Raw genomic sequence first — 6,000 nt, forward strand, 5'->3', positions numbered from 1 at the left:
AGAATCACCTTGTAAAGTCGATGTGGAGTACGAATGGCTACCCCAGAAGTGCCAAAGATGTATGACAATGGGACACTCTGACAAAGAGTGTATCCTCAACAAACCAAAACCAGCTAAACCACCGATTGCTGTATATGCACCAAAAATGGGGACGCCGCAAGAACCAACAATGCCTAAACGGAGTAGGAACCATCCTAGGGAGGAAGGTGATACTACTTATAAACCATCCCGACCAACAAATATGCCTGAACATGAGCAGACCACCACCAGCTCGAGTGGTAGAAAAGCAGAGAGAGGGACGTGAATCCCCTAGAGATGCAGCCGGCCCTAGTCGTGAGGAAAGGGGTAAGGCGCTTGTTATATATAATACTTTTGACGCACTTCACCTATTAGATGATACAGATGAGTCGTCTCGGGGTCCTAAGCATAGCAGCCCCATGCCTTGTGATCCATGTTGAATGCAGCAGTATGGAATGTTCGTGGCATGAACAAACGAGATCATCAGTTAGCAGTCAAAGACATCGTTGTTGAGTTCAGGTTACAATTCCTCGGTCTCCTTGAAACTCGTGTTCGTATCAATAACGTATCTCATATTCAGGCTTTTTTACTACCTCAATGGAAATGGTTTGTGGATTATGGATCGTCTGGTAATCGGATTTGGATAGCGTGGGATGAAAATTTTATTGATGTTGATGTGGTTGAATGTAGCACACAGTTTATTCACTGTCATGTTAATATCCGTGCACTTCATGAATCCATTGCTATTACTGTTATCTATGGGGCAAATGAGTTGGTAGAGAGGAGGGCGTTATGGGATTCCATGGAGACTATTGCTATGCAGAGTGCTGATATTCCGTGGCTTGTTGGAGGGGATTTCAATACAGTGCGAGACCTTAGTGAAATCTGTGGTGTATCAGGAGATATTCGAATGGCCATGGAAGACTTTAATACTTGCATCCAGAATACAGGATTATTACCATTACCCATGCAGGGCGAATGGTACACATGGCACAATTGCAGTGCCGGGCCACGAAACCTCTGGAAAAGACTGGATCGCATGCTGATCAATGATAGATGGATGGCTCAGTTCCCGACATCATATTATTCTTCCCTCATAGCACGCACTTCAGATCACTCCCCAATGGTGTTAAGTGGGGATATACAACAACAATTAGGAGGTATGTTTCGATTCGATAATTACCTCGCCCTATCTCCAGAATTTATTCCCAGTGTACAGCAGGTATGGCAACATAACATAATAGGGACACCCATGTATGCCGTCACAAGGAAACTCAAAGCACTTAAACTGATATTTAGAGAGCAGAGGAGGAAAAAGGGGGACTTATCACACAATGTCCAACTGGCAAAAGGGTTTCTTGAGATGGCGCAAGTTCTTGTTACTTCAAACAAGCAGGATGAACTATTCCTACAGTTGGAACACTGCTGCCGGGTAGTACTAACTAAAGCAGCTAAACTTGAACAGATTATGCTACAACAGAGATAAAAAATGCAGTGGATGAAGGGGGGTGACCAGTGCTCCCGGGTATTCTTTCGTAAGATTGCTCAAAGGAGATCGGCGAGAAGAATCTTACAAATCAATGATGATCATGGAGCCACTCACACAGATCCAGGAGCAGTAATTAATGAGTTTGTCATGTACTATCAAAATTTACTTGGTGGGGAACGACGAAGAGACATGATAGATCTTCGATTCCTGCGACCATGGGCTAGACATATATTGAGTGAAGATGATGTCAACTCCTTAGTCTTGCCATTTACTCATACGGATGTCAAGCAAGCGATTTTTGACATTGCTGAAGATAAGGCACCTGGGCCGGACGGGTATTCATCGGGCTTCTTCAAAGCTGCATGGCCTATAATAGGGCAGGAGGTGTCTTCGGCAGTCTTGGATTTCTTTCATACAGGCCGAATTCTGAAGCAGATAAATACTACACTTTTGGCGCTCATACCAAAGGTACATTCTCCTATGAATGTTGGTGATTTCCGTCCTATATCTTGCTGCAATGTACTGTACAAGATTATTGCCAAGCTCCTTGTCCAACGGTTGAGTGTGATACTGGACAAACTTATTAGTCCGTGCCAAGCGGCATTCGTGCCCGGACGAAGCATAGGAGACAATATCATGTTGGCACAGGAACTGTTTACGGGATATAACCAGACCCATCTACCACCCCGGTGCGCTTTAAAAGTGGACATTCGAAAGGCATATGATACGGTGGAGTGGGATTTCCTAATTGCTATGATGGAGTTATTTGGGTTCCCTCATACATTCGTGAAATGGATTGAGGAGTGTGTCACAACACCCTCATTTTCTGCTGGGCTTAACGGGAAACCTCACAGCTTCTTTACGGGGGCCAGAGGGCTTCGGCAGGGAGACCCTCTATCACCATACTTATTCGTGCTTGTGATAGAAGTCCTACAATTGGGTTTCCTACAGCTGATTGACTAGGATGAATTATTTTCCTTTCATTGGAAGTGTGATGCAGCCAGGATTTTTCAGCTGGGTTTTGCTGATGATTTGTTACTATTCTGCCGTGCCGATATGAACTCTATTGGAGTATTTAAGACAGGATTGGATCGCTTTGCTGAATGGTCGGGGCTCAGGCTAAATGTGCAGAAAAGCCACCTCATTATCTCACGTTCAGCACAAGGACTACGAGAGGAGATGTTGGAAGCACTCGGATTTCAAGAGGGAGTCCTACCGATGAGGTATTTAGGGCTAGCTCTTTTATCTTCTCGTTTAACAGTTGCTGATTGTAACCCTCTATTGTTGAAAATTGATAAACGCATTGCGGGTTGGGAGGGTATGGCTCTTTCTTATGCTGGTAGGGTGCAGATTATTAAATCTGTACTCTTGTCGCTGAGTTTATATTGGTCATCGGCGTTCATCCTTCCAAAGAAAGTTACTAACGAAATTGAGAAGAGACTACGAACTTTCTTGTGGAAGGGGACAACAAACAGTGGTTATGCGAAGGTAGCATGGAAAGATCTCTGCCGACCGAAAGATGAGGGAGGAATAGGATTCAAAGATATTGCTATCTTGAATCGCACATTAATGACCAAGAAACTCTGTGATATCATCAGGTGCGATAGGACCTCAATTTGGGTTGAATGGCTTTACCAGGGTCGATTACGCGACACCTCCATTTGGACGATTAGGGAGAATGGAGGCTCATGGGGTTGGCGGAAAATTCTACGTCTACGGGCTTTCCTCCGCCCTATGGTGGACTATCAGATTGGCGATGGGCGAACTTTTTACCTTTGGCAGGACCCGTGGCATTATCTCGGACCACTCAGTGTCACATTCCCACGGGGACCGAGACTACTCAGAATAGAGGAATCAGCCAGACTGAGCACGGTTATTAGTGAAGGAGAGTGGCAGTGGCCTCCTATTACAGATTTTGAGTGTCTGGAAATCACACATGGTTTACCCACAATTCATGGAGGGGAGGACCGAATTATTTGGAGATTTGATCAGGGTAAACCTACAACCCAGGCTCTATATAGGCTTTTTGATCCCCCAGGACCGAAAGTAGGCTGGGCTTCACTACTTTCGGGATCACTGAAGATTCCACGTCATTTGTTCATCCTGTGGCTTGCTATTCTAGGCAAATTGGCTACAACGGACAAATCATGGTTAGCGCACCTTGGCCCATGTATTCTATGTAATGAGGGAGCGACAGAGACACATGGCCACTTATTCTTTCAGTGCAGATTTAGTCGACAGTGTCTCACAGCTATCCGGAGAATGGTACGATATTCTTGGCCCAATAGAGACTGGAAAACGGATATTGAATGGGCTTCCCAAAAATGGAGAGGTAAACACATTGTTAACATATCTTATCGAGCACTATTAGCATCATGTGTTTACCACATTTGGAGGGAGAGAAACTTGAGAAGATTCGAGCACACCGAGAGGACACCTAGCACGATGGCTTTATTGATAGTTGGGGATATCAAGCAGCGGATCCTCAGTATCTCTCTACCTAGATCAGTCAGTACAAGAGCTTTATATAGACTGTGGCGTATCCCTTGGCCTGTCGAGGGAGAAACCAACTGATAACCACACTGTTGTACTGTACTACTATTTCATTTTACTTAATGATACTTACATTTACCAAAAAAAAAAAAATGTGGTTATCAGCTGGTTTCTCCCTCGACAGTCCAAGGGATACGCTACAGTCTATATAAAGCTCGTGTATTGACTGATCTAGGTAGTGAGATACTAAGGATCCGCTGCCTGATATCCTCAACAATCAATAAAGCCATGGTGCTAGGTGTCCTCTCGGTGTGCTTGAATCGTCTCAAGTTTCTCTCCCTCCAAATGTGGTAAACACATGATGCTAATATTGCTCGATAAGATATGTTAGCAATATGCTTACCTCTCCATCTTTGGGAAGCCCATTCAATATCCGTTATCCAGTCTCTATTGGGCCAAGAATACGTACCATTCTCCGGATTGTTGTAAGATACTGTTGACTAAATCTGCACTGAAAGAATAAGTGGCCATGTGTCTCCGTCGCTCCCTCATTACATAGAATACATGGGCCAAGGTATGCTAACCATGGTTTGTCCGTCGTAGCCAATTTGCCTAGAATAGCAAGCCATAGGATGAACGAATGACGTGGAATCTTCAGTGATCCCGAAAGTAGTGAAGACCAGCCTACTTTCGGTCCTGGGGGATCAAAAAGCCTGTATAGAGCCTGAGTTGTGGGTTTTCCCTTATCAAATCTCCAAATAATGCGGTCCTCCCCTCCATGGATGGTGGGTAAACCATGTGTGATCTCCAGACACTCAAAATCTGTGATAGGAGGCCACTGCCACTCTCCTTCACTAATCACCGTGCTCAGTCTGGCTGATTCCTCCAATCCGAGTAGCCTCGGTCCCCATGGAAATGTGACACTAAGCAGTCCGAGATAATGCCATGAGTCCTGCCAAAGGTAAAATGTTCTCCCGTCACCGATTTGATAGTCCACCACGATTTTCTTGGCCCAATAGAGACTGGCCCAATACGATTTTCTTTTTTTTTTTCGGTAAATGTAAGTTTCATTAAGTAAAATAATAGTACAGTACAACAATGTGGTTATCAGTTGGTTTCTCCCTCGACAGGCCAAGGGATACGCCATAGTCTATATAAAGCTAGTGTACTGACTGATCTAGGTAGAGTGATACTAAGGATCCGCTGCCTGATATCCTCAACAATCAATAAAGCGATGGTGCTAGGTGTCCTCTCGGTGTGCTCGAATCGTCTCAAGTTTCTCTCCCTCCAAATGTGGTAAACACATGATGCTAATAGTGCTCGATAAGACATGTTAACAATGTGCTTAGTTCTCCATCTCTAGGAAGCCCATTCAATATCCGTTATCCAGTCTCTATTGGGCCAAAAATATCGTACCATTCTCCGGATCGCTGTAAGACACTGTCGACTAAATCTGCACTGAAAGAATAAGTGGCCATGTGTCTCTGTCGCTCCCTCGTTACATAGAATACATGGGCCAAGGTGGGCTAACCATGGTTTGTCCGTCGTAACCAACTTGCCTAGAATAGCAAGCCAAAGGATGAACAAGTGACGTGGAATCTTTAGTGATCTCGAAAGTAGTGAAGACCAGCCTACTATCGTTCCTGGGGGATCAAAAAGCCTGTATAGAGCCTGAACTGTGGGTTGTCCCTGATCAAATCTCCAAATAATGCGGTCCTCTCCTCCATGGATGGTGGGTAAATTGTGTGTGATCTCTAGACACTCAAAATCTGTGATAGGAGGCCACTGCCACTCTCCTCCATTAATCACCGTGCTCAGTCTGGTTGATAACTCCATTCCGAGTAGCCTCGGTCCCCGTGGAAATGTGACACTAGGAGGGCCCAGATAATGCCACGGGTCCTGCCAAAGGTAGAATTTCCTCCCGTCTCCAATCTGATAGTCCACCATAGGGCGGAGGAAAACGCGTAGACGTAGAATTTTTCGCCAACCCCATGAGCCTC

This window comes from Sesamum indicum, linkage group LG10, assembly GCF_026168435.1.
Source record: "Sesamum indicum cultivar Baizhima isolate 11 linkage group LG10, ASM2616843v1, whole genome shotgun sequence".
Taxonomy (NCBI): Eukaryota; Viridiplantae; Streptophyta; class Magnoliopsida; order Lamiales; family Pedaliaceae; genus Sesamum; species Sesamum indicum.